Genomic DNA, 16,764 nt, shown 5'->3' with positions numbered 1-16,764 from the left:
TAAGTGCATTAAGTTAAACTTCTAGGCACCACCATAAGCACAATCAATTTTTCTTCTAGCAATATTCCTATACAAATAAAGAGGCAATTTGAGTAATATCTTAACTTATAGGTAATTCTTTTCAACTTGAACCTCTTCTAACTTCTTGGAATTTTCCTAGTTTTCCTTTAGATTTGTCTTTTCTAAGTCTCCTTTTTGAGATCTAACTTTTGATTAGCCTTCTTTCATTAGGTCTCTTGTTGGTTATTGTTAGTCTTTGTTTATAATTTTTGCTTGTAACCCTTGTTAAGGTTGGTCGCTTGACCTCATTATTACAAGTCTTGACTAATTAGAATTTATCCCAATTTGTGGGAACTAATTACATCTTGGAATTATGATTTTTTCTTAAAAACTACGTGGGTCAATAAGGTAAATATTTTTCATAGGAATTTTTAGACTTTTATTCTTTCTAAGGAGAATTATATCGTCCTTTTTGGTTATCTCGTGACCTAGAACTTGTATTTCACTTTGTCATGTTGACAAAGTGAATTGGTTTGAATATCCCAAGTTTAAAAATAGTTACATATTTGCTTTAATAATTTCTAATGAGTTATATGCGCCATATTTGTAACTTAATTAATAATATCAAAATTTTTCTTTAAAAGAGTACTTCTAATCAATAATTTTTATCATCTACCTAAATTATAAATACTAAATAAAAATTATTTTTCTATATTCATATGATTTATAAATACTAATAAATTAATTCTTGATCTTTACATAATTTGTAAATGTAAAAGAAAATGTCATTGATACAATTTTCATATTTCTCTATATTTACATAATTTAAAAAAATATTCAAATGAATATTCTCAATATATTTTTACTTTCTTAATATTTATATACTTCATAAATATTAAAAAAATTCTTAATGTAAATTTTACTTTTGTTAACATTAATATAATTTGTAAATATTAAAAGAAAAATTCATAATGTGAATTTTTAAAAATTTGAAAGTGGAGTGAACTTATTCAATGCTTTTCGATGTTACACAATTTATCCCATCTTTTGAAACTCTAGTTTAATAACCTCTACTTATTCTAATAATTCTTTTTTGTTGAGTTTTTGTTAAGATATAAATTCTTTAGTGAATATTGAAACTCTTTTATTTATGTTCTTGGTCATGTATTAAATGAATGTTAATTTATGAAGGAATCTGGTTTTGTGTTTTGTGTGGTGATGACGTGTTGACCACGTTCACAACCATATTTGTAGCTCTTATGCTCCCCACTCCTGAATATCATCTCTTTGGGGCTGTTGTGAGAAGATAGTTCACATGCACTATAGCTTTTTGGTCTTGATTAAGAACTCCAAACCTTACAAGATAGACACTTTGTAGAGAGGACTTGTTTTATGGGTGTGAGAGGTAGGAAAGGTAGATGAATCTTTGCAATTCAAAGCAGTGCTCTCTCTCTCATGATTGATGGTGACCTCATCTTGCTCTCTTCGTCCCACTCTCTCTCTCCTTCACTCTCTTCCTTTCTATTCTCCTCTTCTCTTCATCTACCTCTTTCTTTCTTCTTTTCTACTTCTCTTTTGTTATCTTCCTCTTCCCCTCTCCTCTTCTCTCCTTCTCCACCTCTTCTCTTCTCCCTATGTCCTTCCCTCTCTCTCTCTCTCTCTCTCTCTCTCTCTCTCTCTCTCTCTCTCTCTCTCTCTCTCTCTCTCTCTCTCTCTCTCTCTCTCTCTCTCTCTCTCTCTCTCTCTCTCTCTCTCTTTGTGTTCTCTTTAACTAGTACGTGAAAAAAATATTAGCTTAAGCTAAGGCTTAAGCTAGGCCTTTATAGCCTTTGGCTAAGGCTATTAGTCTTAGCCTATTGACTTACTCCACTCCCTATTTAGTCCTGTGGAGCTCTCCTTCCCCTCTTGTTGATGCGTCCAAGGTTGTTTGCCAATTGTACACCTATGGGGTGTATAGTAGCTTTGAGACTATCGAGTGGTGATGATGATGACATCTATCATTATGATGGTGATGTGCTTAAGGATAACGATGGTGTCTTGATTGAGGACATCACAAATCCTTTCATTTCTCATTTTTCCCCTTAAAATAAAAAAAGGTTTTCACCTTAAAACCCATCATCCCCTTCCCTCTTTAATACTAGTTCATTGGGGGGGGGGGGAACATTACATTCTCTTTCCCTTAGAAGAGGAATCGAGATGTCCTCATCTCGAAGGAACTTATGATTGTTGATTCTAGTAGAAATGGAGATCATAGCGCTTTTCAGTTAGGATTCATTAAAGCTTCTACTATGCTATTTTGATTACACGCATTATTGGTAGTTTTTAAGATCATAAAGATAAGGTGGAATAGCCATTATAAAGCACTTCTTATTGCAATTGTAGGGTTTCAAATCACTTCTAAGATTTTATTTGATCCTTGTTCCTTATTACTAAAGAAATTGGGGATGTTGTTTACATAGGGTTTCCTTGTTCATCTAAGTGGTATCCTCTTCAGGATAGTCTTTCCATTGGATGAGATATTCTTTGATGGTTTGGCTTCAGAGGATATGTTCATTTATATCAAGTATGCTGTCAAGTTGAAACTCAAGGACTCTTTGGTTTGGCATTACAACTTGTTGAATATCAAGAACACAATCAAGATTGGGTAAATAAGCATTTAGGAGGTTAAGATAAAATACATCTTGAACTTTCAAGTGTTTAAGGAGTTGTAACTTGTAAGCATTGATTCCTAGACACTTGAGAATCTTGTATGGTCCACCATATCTTGGGATTGCCCAAGGATAAGAATCTCTTCTTAGAATGAACAAGAACAAAAACCATGTCTCCTTCCTTGAAGATCCATTTTTGTCTTCCTAGATCAACATATGCTTTTTGTCAATCCTTGGCAGCCTAGATATCTTGTTTGATAGCCTTAACTTGTTCATCCATCACATATTCTTGGAAGCTTCTACCTTTATCGTAGGGTTAGAAAATTTTAGCGGGGCTAGGCGTTCTTGTCCATACAAAGCTTGGAATGGGGTCATCTAGATGCTTTGATGGTAGGATGCATTGTAAGCAAACTCCACCAAAGGTAGGTATTGTATCCATCGCTTAGGTTTCTTGCAGTAAGCTTGAAGGTATGTCTTCGATGACTTAGTTGACTCGTTTCGATAACGATGGTGTCTTGATTGAGGACATCACAAATCCTTTCATTTCTCATTTTTCCCCTTAAAATAAAAAAAGGTTTTCACCTTAAAACCCATCATCCCCTTCCCTCTTTAATACTAGTTCATTGGGGGGGGGGGAACATTACATTCTCTTTCCCTTAGAAGAGGAATCGAGATGTCCTCATCTCGAAGGAACTTATGATTGTTGATTCTAGTAGAAATGGAGATCATAGCGCTTTTCAGTTAGGATTCATTAAAGCTTCTACTATGCTATTTTGATTACACGCATTATTGGTAGTTTTTAAGATCATAAAGATAAGGTGGAATAGCCATTATAAAGCACTTCTTATTGCAATTGTAGGGTTTCAAATCACTTCTAAGATTTTATTTGATCCTTGTTCCTTATTACTAAAGAAATTGGGGATGTTGTTTACATAGGGTTTCCTTGTTCATCTAAGTGGTATCCTCTTCAGGATAGTCTTTCCATTGGATGAGATATTCTTTGATGGTTTGGCTTCAGAGGATATGTTCATTTATATCAAGTATGCTGTCAAGTTGAAACTCAAGGACTCTTTGGTTTGGCATTACAACTTGTTGAATATCAAGAACACAATCAAGATTGGGTAAATAAGCATTTAGGAGGTTAAGATAAAATACATCTTGAACTTTCAAGTGTTTAAGGAGTTGTAACTTGTAAGCATTGATTCCTAGACACTTGAGAATCTTGTATGGTCCACCATATCTTGGGATTGCCCAAGGATAAGAATCTCTTCTTAGAATGAACAAGAACAAAAACCATGTCTCCTTCCTTGAAGATCCATTTTTGTCTTCCTAGATCAACATATGCTTTTTGTCAATCCTTGGCAGCCTAGATATCTTGTTTGATAGCCTTAACTTGTTCATCCATCACATATTCTTGGAAGCTTCTACCTTTATCGTAGGGTTAGAAAATTTTAGCGGGGCTAGGCGTTCTTGTCCATACAAAGCTTGGAATGGGGTCATCTAGATGCTTTGATGGTAGGATGCATTGTAAGCAAACTCCACCAAAGGTAGGTATTGTATCCATCGCTTAGGTTTCTTGCAGTAAGCTTGAAGGTATGTCTTCGATGACTTAGTTGACTCGTTTCGATAACGATGGTGTCTTGATTGAGGACATCACAAATCCTTTCATTTCTCATTTTTCCCCTTAAAATAAAAAAAGGTTTTCACCTTAAAACCCATCATCCCCTTCCCTCTTTAATACTAGTTCATTGGGGGGGGGGGAACATTACATTCTCTTTCCCTTAGAAGAGGAATCGAGATGTCCTCATCTCGAAGGAACTTATGATTGTTGATTCTAGTAGAAATGGAGATCATAGCGCTTTTCAGTTAGGATTCATTAAAGCTTCTACTATGCTATTTTGATTACACGCATTATTGGTAGTTTTTAAGATCATAAAGATAAGGTGGAATAGCCATTATAAAGCACTTCTTATTGCAATTGTAGGGTTTCAAATCACTTCTAAGATTTTATTTGATCCTTGTTCCTTATTACTAAAGAAATTGGGGATGTTGTTTACATAGGGTTTCCTTGTTCATCTAAGTGGTATCCTCTTCAGGATAGTCTTTCCATTGGATGAGATATTCTTTGATGGTTTGGCTTCAGAGGATATGTTCATTTATATCAAGTATGCTGTCAAGTTGAAACTCAAGGACTCTTTGGTTTGGCATTACAACTTGTTGAATATCAAGAACACAATCAAGATTGGGTAAATAAGCATTTAGGAGGTTAAGATAAAATACATCTTGAACTTTCAAGTGTTTAAGGAGTTGTAACTTGTAAGCATTGATTCCTAGACACTTGAGAATCTTGTATGGTCCACCATATCTTGGGATTGCCCAAGGATAAGAATCTCTTCTTAGAATGAACAAGAACAAAAACCATGTCTCCTTCCTTGAAGATCCATTTTTGTCTTCCTAGATCAACATATGCTTTTTGTCAATCCTTGGCAGCCTAGATATCTTGTTTGATAGCCTTAACTTGTTCATCCATCACATATTCTTGGAAGCTTCTACCTTTATCGTAGGGTTAGAAAATTTTAGCGGGGCTAGGCGTTCTTGTCCATACAAAGCTTGGAATGGGGTCATCTAGATGCTTTGATGGTAGGATGCATTGTAAGCAAACTCCACCAAAGGTAGGTATTGTATCCATCGCTTAGGTTTCTTGCAGTAAGCTTGAAGGTATGTCTTCGATGACTTAGTTGACTCGTTTCGATAACGATGGTGTCTTGATTGAGGACATCACAAATCCTTTCATTTCTCATTTTTCCCCTTAAAATAAAAAAAGGTTTTCACCTTAAAACCCATCATCCCCTTCCCTCTTTAATACTAGTTCATTGGGGGGGGGGGGAACATTACATTCTCTTTCCCTTAGAAGAGGAATCGAGATGTCCTCATCTCGAAGGAACTTATGATTGTTGATTCTAGTAGAAATGGAGATCATAGCGCTTTTCAGTTAGGATTCATTAAAGCTTCTACTATGCTATTTTGATTACACGCATTATTGGTAGTTTTTAAGATCATAAAGATAAGGTGGAATAGCCATTATAAAGCACTTCTTATTGCAATTGTAGGGTTTCAAATCACTTCTAAGATTTTATTTGATCCTTGTTCCTTATTACTAAAGAAATTGGGGATGTTGTTTACATAGGGTTTCCTTGTTCATCTAAGTGGTATCCTCTTCAGGATAGTCTTTCCATTGGATGAGATATTCTTTGATGGTTTGGCTTCAGAGGATATGTTCATTTATATCAAGTATGCTGTCAAGTTGAAACTCAAGGACTCTTTGGTTTGGCATTACAACTTGTTGAATATCAAGAACACAATCAAGATTGGGTAAATAAGCATTTAGGAGGTTAAGATAAAATACATCTTGAACTTTCAAGTGTTTAAGGAGTTGTAACTTGTAAGCATTGATTCCTAGACACTTGAGAATCTTGTATGGTCCACCATATCTTGGGATTGCCCAAGGATAAGAATCTCTTCTTAGAATGAACAAGAACAAAAACCATGTCTCCTTCCTTGAAGATCCATTTTTGTCTTCCTAGATCAACATATGCTTTTTGTCAATCCTTGGCAGCCTAGATATCTTGTTTGATAGCCTTAACTTGTTCATCCATCACATATTCTTGGAAGCTTCTACCTTTATCGTAGGGTTAGAAAATTTTAGCGGGGCTAGGCGTTCTTGTCCATACAAAGCTTGGAATGGGGTCATCTAGATGCTTTGATGGTAGGATGCATTGTAAGCAAACTCCACCAAAGGTAGGTATTGTATCCATCGCTTAGGTTTCTTGCAGTAAGCTTGAAGGTATGTCTTCGATGACTTAGTTGACTCGTTTTGATAACGATGGTGTCTTGATTGAGGACATCACAAATCCTTTCATTTCTCATTTTTCCCCTTAAAATAAAAAAAGGTTTTCACCTTAAAACCCATCATCCCCTTCCCTCTTTAATACTAGTTCATTGGGGGGGGGGGGAACATTACATTCTCTTTCCCTTAGAAGAGGAATCGAGATGTCCTCATCTCGAAGGAACTTATGATTGTTGATTCTAGTAGAAATGGAGATCATAGCGCTTTTCAGTTAGGATTCATTAAAGCTTCTACTATGCTATTTTGATTACACGCATTATTGGTAGTTTTTAAGATCATAAAGATAAGGTGGAATAGCCATTATAAAGCACTTCTTATTGCAATTGTAGGGTTTCAAATCACTTCTAAGATTTTATTTGATCCTTGTTCCTTATTACTAAAGAAATTGGGGATGTTGTTTACATAGGGTTTCCTTGTTCATCTAAGTGGTATCCTCTTCAGGATAGTCTTTCCATTGGATGAGATATTCTTTGATGGTTTGGCTTCAGAGGATATGTTCATTTATATCAAGTATGCTGTCAAGTTGAAACTCAAGGACTCTTTGGTTTGGCATTACAACTTGTTGAATATCAAGAACACAATCAAGATTGGGTAAATAAGCATTTAGGAGGTTAAGATAAAATACATCTTGAACTTTCAAGTGTTTAAGGAGTTGTAACTTGTAAGCATTGATTCCTAGACACTTGAGAATCTTGTATGGTCCACCATATCTTGGGATTGCCCAAGGATAAGAATCTCTTCTTAGAATGAACAAGAACAAAAACCATGTCTCCTTCCTTGAAGATCCATTTTTGTCTTCCTAGATCAACATATGCTTTTTGTCAATCCTTGGCAGCCTAGATATCTTGTTTGATAGCCTTAACTTGTTCATCCATCACATATTCTTGGAAGCTTCTACCTTTATCGTAGGGTTAGAAAATTTTAGCGGGGCTAGGCGTTCTTGTCCATACAAAGCTTGGAATGGGGTCATCTAGATGCTTTGATGGTAGGATGCATTGTAAGCAAACTCCACCAAAGGTAGGTATTGTATCCATCGCTTAGGTTTCTTGCAGTAAGCTTGAAGGTATGTCTTCGATGACTTAGTTGACTCGTTCATTTTACCCATCAATTGGAGGATGATAGGCAGTGCTGAAACAAGGTTCGGTACCAATGGCCTCAAATAAACTCTTCCAAAAATGAGAAGTGAAGAGAGAATCATAGTCGATGATGATCCTTTTAAGCAATCCATGTAGCCTAAAGATCTCCTTCACAAAGACCCTTGCAATATCTGAAGCCTTGTAGTTGGTTTTAACTAGCATAAGGTGAGCAACCTTAGTTAGCATATCCACAGTGATTAAGCTTGAATTGTATTCTCCTTGGGCACAAGGTAACCATCCAAGGTATTCAATTTGCCTCTTAGACAAGGCATATTTCTTCTTTTTGGCTCAGAGCTTGTGCATCCTCATTATTTCAAGGACAACTCAGAGTTGCGATTCATGGTCTTCATCCTTCTTTAAGTAGATCAGGATGTCATAGAAGAAGACAAGAAGAAAATCATTAAGATAGGGCCAAAAGATGTCTTGCATCAACCGGTTAAAGGTTGTAGGTGCATTGGTTAATCTGAAATATATCACAATGAATTCATAATGGCCATACCTTGTATTAAATGTAGTTTTTGTAATGTTTTCTTCTTTGATCCTCACTTGATAATAGCATGCAATCTTTGAGAATATATTTGCACCTTGAAGATGGCTAAGTAATCTATCTATCCTCTAAATTGGATATCTGTTCTTGATCGTCACTTGGTTTAGCCCATGATAATCCATGTAGAGACGAAGGGTCCTGTCCTTCTTCTTTTGGAACAACACTAGGGATCCTCATGGTAAATTACTTGGTTTGATGTATCCTTGGTCCAAAAGTTGATTGAGTTGTTCTTTGAACTTAATGGCTTCTGGAATGGACATAGATATGGTAGCTTTGCTATTGGTGCAACTCTTGGTGTTAGCTTCCTTTCCTTTCCCAATATTCCTTAGGAAACACGTGTATATTCCTTTAGCCAATATTCCTTAAGCCAATATTGTTCTTTATCAGCTTCCTTTTCTTTCCCAATATTATTAAGTTTGATTAGGTAGATATATAGTCATTTTCTTAGTCCCTTCATCATGATCCGATAAGCTTTTGCTAGCTGGATTATTCTAAGGTTTCCAGCTTTGCCTTGAGTAGTTTACTAACTGTCCTTTTTGATCAAGGAACATGATTTGACCTTTTTGCAATGAATATGAGCATAATTAGGAATTAGCCAATCCATTCCTAGCAAGCACTCATAAGCTCCTAAATTCATAACTTTGAACCCCATGTTGGAAAGATTCCCTCATAATTTAAATTCCACTCTTCGAGTTTGTTGAGTAGAAATTGCCTCTTTCCCATTTGCCAATTCTAACAACTTGGATCCATGTTCAATGTTTATTCCTAGCCTCTTTTCACACTTTGGTGAGATAAGTGAGTGCGTGCTTCCACAATTAGTCAAAATCTTAAAGATTTTACCTTGGTAGGTTGCACGGTTGTATTATTGAGAACTAGATATTGGGCCCTTCTTATTCAGAGCAGCATGTACCATTGCTCTTTCTATGTTCGCTTTTAAAGTGGGATCTTCACTTTCCCCTATTGCTTTGTTCCTCCCTTTGAAGGTTACTATAACAACTTTGTCTTTGGTGGTTGAAATTGCTCAACTCTAGCCACGAAATTGCCCTTGGAAAATTGGTTGGGACATTGTCTTTTGAAGTGGTTAGGTTCGTTGCAATGGAAACGTCTTGATATCTCCTTGTTTGCTGACTGTCGGTATAAAGTTTTGAACTGCACTTGCCTTTGCCTTCTTCCTTTGATCGGCTTGGTATTGTCCTTGGATCCTCTTGACATATCCTTGTAGTCCTTTGTATGTAGAGCTTTGTCCCCAAAATGTGCTACTCTTGGATGTTTCTTGAAATTCTTGTATAATGGTCCTTGCACGAATTAATGCGTCTTGTAAGTCAGATGGATTCATTGCATTGAGACGAGTATCCAATGGAAGGTTTAGCCCGTGACAAAACTTTGACACCTGTTGGGTGACGTCTATGGGCAAGACATACTTCAGAAGGGACACATATTTGGAATAACAAGCTTCCAAACTTGATCTAGATTGCTTCAAGCTGAAGAATTCATTCATTTTCAATGTGTGGTATGTCAGTGTGAGGTATTACTTGTGTATAACTTCCTTAAGATTTTCCCAAGTAATGGCTGCTTCCACAACCCCTTGGTCCTTGCACCATTGCTTTTACCAAAGTTGGCTTCGCTTGTCAACTTCAATTTAGCTATTGCCTGATTTGGAGGGGCAGTACCTATTGCAGTAGTGAAGTAATCCTCCATAAATTCGATCTAAATTTTCACTTTAGATTCGACATCTTTTCCTTTGCTATCAAACATGAGTGGTTTGATTTTCTTGAGAAGGAATTTCTTCTTTTGACTTCAGTTGGGGTAAGCATAGACATGGAAGGCACAATATTCTAGTTTTGTTAATATTCGCAAGATTAGTTGCATGTCTTAAGTGCTTACACTATTTTCCTCTCTTCTTTAAGGTCTTTTTCAAAACTTGAATCCACAAAAATTAAATTTATAGCATAAGGTTAGTACACAATATTGCAAAAATTTGAGTTACGATTCGCAATAGGGCTAATTGGATTTTGCTATTATATTAAGTAAATAATTGAAATCAAGTTAGGGAGATTTTTGGATTACAACAGTTCTAATTGTGAAGTTCAGATACATAAGTAGTTTGGTAGGTTGGAGACTCATCGATATATTTAGAACTTTGTATTTTTAGAGAAGATTTGGGAAACTATCCTTATAATAATTGTAGCGATGCGAGCACCCTAAAATGGCAATGTGCTTGGCTAGGAGAATATGGAGCACTTGATCATAAAGACAATGGTTTTGGCAAACCCATTCTCCATCTATATTGAGAATAGGATTTAGATGTGATTCTTTGAAGATGAATAGCTTGAACTAGCTCAAGGTCATCCATCCACTTGAGTCTGTTAAGGTTGTTGTGAAGATAGGCAAGTTGATCGGCATTGATGAAGTAATAGACTTCATTTTGCATTTGCAAATTCTCCCAATAATACAGTGGCAAAGGATTATATATATACTCCATATATCCTCATGAAGAGATCCCGCCAATCAAAATCAATAAAATGTATCATTGAGGTAAACATTGCTCAGAATACTAGGAATTTTTGCCAATCTTCATTATTCTGAAAGAGATTCAATCAATAGTTAAAGGGTGAATCATTTTTTATATTGAATGTTTCCTTAAACAATGTTATAAACAAATCTTCCTATACATTAATTCCATTTTGCTATGATACCATGCTTAATGTACCCACTTTAGATATCCTTGAATAACACAGGGTTTGTTTCCTATACTCTTTCGAGCTCACCTCACAATGGAAGCTCTTGACCATTCCCACGAGAATTGACTTGAATTTCGATTTTCCAAACAAACTAAGGTCTCCTATTTTGGGTTAACTAGCATCGATGGTCTTGAAGAAATTGCTTATGCCAGATTACCCGAACTAAAACCAACTCATATTGCACTTGGTTTAAGGAGAGCAAGAAACAAGGGGGAGTACGAGAAAATTGACCCCTCTAACCATAAGGCAAAGTCTCACTCCATTCCCCTAAAATGATATGGAGTCAAGGTCTTAATTGACTCTATGGACCAATATTTCCTATACTCTAATGCATCAAATTTATAAAGAAGCTCTCGACAGTTTACCGAGACTGCCCTACCTTAGGATGGATTCATTCGTGCCCTCTTGCTTTCCTTGGTTGGGTAGTTTTAGTTATCTACTTACCTAACACATTTATGTTGCACACATAAAATTATATTTTTAAATTAATAATTTTAATCACAATATTCATTCATGTAATTTAAATCACAACACACAAACAATGAAAACAATCCTTTGAAAAAATAACTTCTTTATTTAGTAGATATTCTTGCACAAGTGTTCACCTCCCATCCATATGGAAGAATGTTAAGGCCTTTATTTTTCCAAGATTTTCTCCCCTAACTAGTAACCTCTTGCCATTGGGATTGGTCCATCGAAACTCTTTGAGGTGGCAATTAATTCCTATTGGAAAAGGGATATGTAACTAGCCTTGGGAGAGGTCTAGTGCACTTTTTTTTTTAATCCTGCAAACTTAGTATATTAAGATTTTTGATTATATTCAATTAACTTTTTAAGTGTATTAAGTTAAACTTGTATGCACTGCTACAACCACAAATAATTTTTCTTCAAGCAATATTCCTACACAAATAGAGAGGCAATTTTTTGAGCAAGATCTTAACTTAAAGGCAATTCTTTCTGACTCGACCCTCTTCTAACTTAGATTTTTTCTAGTTTCCGTTCAGATTTGTCTTTTCTAAGTCTCCTTTTTGAGATCTAAATTTTGATTAGCCTTCCTTCATTGGCTCTTTCCTTGATTATTATTAGACTTTGTTCACAATTTTTGCTCATAACCCTCATTAAAGGTTGGTCACTTGACCTCATTACAAGTCCTGACTAATTAGAATTTATCTAATTTGTGAGAACTAATTGCATCTTGAAATTATGATTTTTCCTTAGAAACTATGTGAGTCAACAAGGGATGTATTTTTTCTAGGAAATTTTAGACTTTTGTTATTTTTAAGGAGAATTGGTTTGAATATCTCGTGACCTAGGACTCATATTTCACTTTGTCATCTTGGCAAAGTGAATTGGTTTGAATATTGAAGGTTCAAAATAGTAACACATTTAATCTAATAATTTCTAATGAGCTATGTTTGCTATAATTTCAACTTAATTAATAATATTACTCCTAATCAATAAATTTTTATCATTTGCTTTAATGATCATAATTCACTTTGAATGAATTATAAATACCAAGAAAAACGATTTTTAATATTTTTATGATTTATAAATACTAAGGAATTAATTCTTGATATTTATGTAATTTGTAAATGTAAAAAATATATTTAATATAAATTTTATCTCTTTTTATATTCACTTAATTTGTAAATACTAAAGGAAATATTCTTAATATAATTTTCACTTGTTCAAATATTTGTATATAAATTCTAAAAGAAATATTCTTAATGTAATTTTTACTTTTTCTAATACTTTTTAAATTTGTAAATGCTAAAAGAAATATTCTTAATTTAATTTTTAAAATATGCAATTGGAGAGAATTTATTCAATGCTTTTCGATGTTATGCAATTTATACTACCATTTGAAACTCTAATTTAATAACATTTACTTGTTCTAACATTTCTTTTCTGCTGAATGCCCATTAAGCTATAATTTCTTTACCAAATATTGAAACTCTTTTATTTATATTCCTATTTGTGTATTAAATGAATGTTAATTTATGAAGGAACCTTGTTTTGTGTTGAAGATTAGAATGGGAAATTTGGAGCCTTCTTCAACTCTATATTCAAATACATGGTTTATAGTGCCAAAGAAAAATGAAACATTGAGAGTTAGTTGGGATATGTAACTAATGAACAAAGTGACTACCAGAAATGTAGGGACTATACAATTATGGTTTGTAGAAACTTTTGCAGGAAGGGCTATTTATTTCTTGGATGATCTATATTTTGGTAATGATAATTTTTAGTTGGCTATAGAAAGTAGAGAACTTAATACAATGAAAACATCACTAGGTGCAAATGTATACTTGGCAGATGAAGCAATAAGTTCCATTGCTCATATGATGAATACCATGAATGGGTTTTATCTGATTATATACTATAGCTCAATATACCTTTTTTGGATGTTGCATTGATAAAAGGGTGCAAAAAGGAGGACAAAGAAAAAAAAAGAGATGAACTTGGATGCAAGAGATTCGTTGTAGAGCACATATCCAATTGTGAAAGGATCTTGACTAGATTGGAATAGGTGAATCTCACTCTTTCATGATAGAAGTCAGTATTTGGGGAAAATGAGGTCTTGATTGTGAGCCACATGTGTGGTTCCTATGAAACCCACCATCTCTAGTTAAGGTGGGTGCCATTGAGAGAGTGGATGAGACTTCTACAACATTTTTGGAGGTCCATATATTTTTTGGAGCTTGTGCGTTTTATCTTGTATGGATTCCACACTTTGCACATATTGTAGATGCATTTTATTAATTGTTAAGAAAGAGGCAAACTTTTCAGTGGGATAAGATGTACACGAAGGCAATGAGAATGGTAAAAAGGTTATTACAGACAATACCTACATTGAGAAAGGTTGATCAAATAAGTGGAAGACCTATCATTACAATAGTTGACACAAGTCCTATAGGGATTGGTTGGGCCATTAGACTTGATGATGAGGAAGGAAATAGGAATGCTAATAGATTTAGAACTAAAGTGCTCATATCAAAGAAATTATTTGTTTATCAAAAGAGCATTCTAAGAAATGGTGATAACATTGAAGTGAGATAAATAATATTTTATTGGAGCTCCAATTATTGTAGAGAAAGATTGCTTATGCTTCTTAGTATGGTCACTAGTTATTCCACTCTAGATATTACTATGGTTTAGTGGATTGTCTATATTAAGTGTTTGAATTTGGAGTTTTGAAATATAGCAAGAAAAGAAAATCCAATGGTTGATATGCTTTCACAAGTGAGGTATGAAGATAAAGAAGATGCAATTGTAGATGAAGAAGCAGCTAAAAGTGTAGGGACAACACTTGACCATGTATGCTATATCACTATAGTTTAAACTTTTTTAGAGGAGTTGTATGAGGGTGAATGGCTGCAAATTGGACAATACTTGATTATTTTGACAAGGAAGGAAGTGTGGAATGATTTAGAGTATAAGAGGATCCAAAAGAAACCATATGGATAGTTTTTAAACAACAAATCTCTATGGAACATCCTAAGCATTAAAAAAGATACTCCATAGGGAGTAGCATGACAAACATACTCAGCTATAGATTATTAAGGAGTTTCATGAGATCTTATGGTTGTTCATTGAGGAGTTTGGGCCCCTTTGAGAATATGTTATTGATGGAAAGGCATATATAGGGATGTCTTGTAGTGTTGGGCACCATACTCAACATTGGAACATTGGACGCCCTCTTATTGATTCAAGAGGTTCAACCACTACGTTGATGACTACCTCTTACATAGTCTCTTGCATATGAATCTATATTTTCTCATAGTGAATGTGCAAGGCATGTCTCCATGCATGCTTAATGCTCTTACACACCCCATGATTTAAGGTGCACTCCTTAGGCTCTCAAATCCGCTATGGCATTTGTGATATAAGAAGAGAGCATGGATAAGGCATGAGAGAGTACAAAAAAGATGGAGGATTTACTCTTAGTCCCTCACTACACACTACATACTCTCACTCTCTTTTCCTCAATCTCAACCTCTCTCTCTCTCCCTACCCTATTGAGTTGTTGAGTTCTACATGAGTTATCATCCATTGTGCATCTTAGTGATGTGGACTTCAATCACCATGAAGTCCTCCTTTGCTTATGGCACATTCATTGTGCCACCTTTTCTTTCCTAAGCAGGTTTATACTTAGTGACCATGTATACATACATTGTGTAATTTTTCATATTAGTCTTTTATCATATTATAGATTGAGTTTTTTAGTGTGGAAAAAGAAAAAGAAAGAAGAAGAAGAAGATTTCAACCCTATCTCTTTGTGTGATCAAGTCTCCATTGTTTTATGTGTGTGCTCTTGGTTTCTTCATCTCTCACCCCTCTTGTCTATTTTCAAGGTATCAAAGCCATCCAACAACTGCATGGAGCTCGATTGAATATTGAGGTGAAGGCTTTGGAGTACAAAAGTAGGCAAGCAAGCAATGGATAATAAGCTCTTCCACCTTGCTCGATTTGCCTTGGATTATAGCTACACGAGGCTCGTGAGGCTAGCAAGGTTACAATCTTCGATTGTAGTGAAACATGTTGAGTAAGAAGAACAATTTATATACTATAGATAAACCCTTTAGGGCTTGCTTGCTACCATTTTTGGCATTTGAGATCATTTCTACCTCTATTTTGGAGACGCAAGTAGTCTTGATAGTAGTGTTTGGATATATTATAGTTTTGAGTGTGTCAGGCATTTACATGCACATGTTACATATTTTGAATTTGTAAGGTTTTAGGTGACTGTTCGGTTATAAACATAGAAGGCCTTTGCAAATATATTGTAGATTGTGGTTATTATTATGCAATTAGTAAAAAGGTTGTGTGTTTAGTTGTGCTGCACTTGGTATTAGCTTGCTTGTGGATTATAGTTTTTTCCAAGTTATTTTTTTTGTTAAATTGTTTGACAAATTCAACCAGATTATTGGTAAGAAGCTTGATAAGAACAAATATTGTGCATGGAATTTCGGGATGACAAATATCATGAAGGCCAAAGGTGTTTGGAATTACATTGAATGAGAAATAATAGTAGCACCCAAAGTTCTTATGCAAAATGCTTTTGTATAGAATAGCTAAATGCTAGGAACAATTGGGAGCAGACACATACTAAAGTCATGTATTGATTATCTATTAGTATCACATATAGCATAATGGGCTATTTGCATGAATCTGATACCCCTGCTATTGCATGAAAAAATTTAGCAAGGCTATTCAAAGTAAATATAAAGGCTAGAAAGCTATAGCTTAGAGTTGAACCAAGTGAAAAGAGGGAATCTATCCATAAATTATTATGCCTTGAAGATCAAGAGTACTGTGGAAGCTCTTGGATCTATCAGTGTGGTAGTTGATGATGATGATATTGTGCATACATGCTTAGATGGACTTGGAGATGAATACAAGAGCTTCAGGTCATCTATGAATACAAGGGATGATATCCCTAATTTGACAAACTAGATTTCTATGCTGATACTTGAGGAGAATAACTTAGTCTATTGCTTGGGTTTGATAGCCTCCAATTTCTACACCAAAAAGGCTAAAAGGACATGGCTCGACATAGACAAATCTTTTATGCTATCCAAAATTATATACTATACACATGTTCATTGTACTCTATTGTCATACACCTTTATGCATCGTAAATGCTTGGCTTGGAGCTATAAAAGCCATTGCATATGTCTTCTATGTCTAAAAACCTTAGGTAACTTGCCCAAAAATGCATGCAACACGTAAGGCCTTCAACCTTTGCTTTTGTATGGTCAAATATTTGATTTAATAAAGGTTC

This window comes from Lygodium microphyllum, chromosome 1 (assembly GCF_053477565.2).
Source record: "Lygodium microphyllum isolate KBCC chromosome 1, Lygodium_microphyllum_v1.1.10, whole genome shotgun sequence".
NCBI classification, from domain to species: Eukaryota; Viridiplantae; Streptophyta; class Polypodiopsida; order Schizaeales; family Lygodiaceae; genus Lygodium; species Lygodium microphyllum.
The sequence above is the reverse complement of the archived record's forward strand: the minus strand, read 5'-3'. Positions refer to the sequence as shown.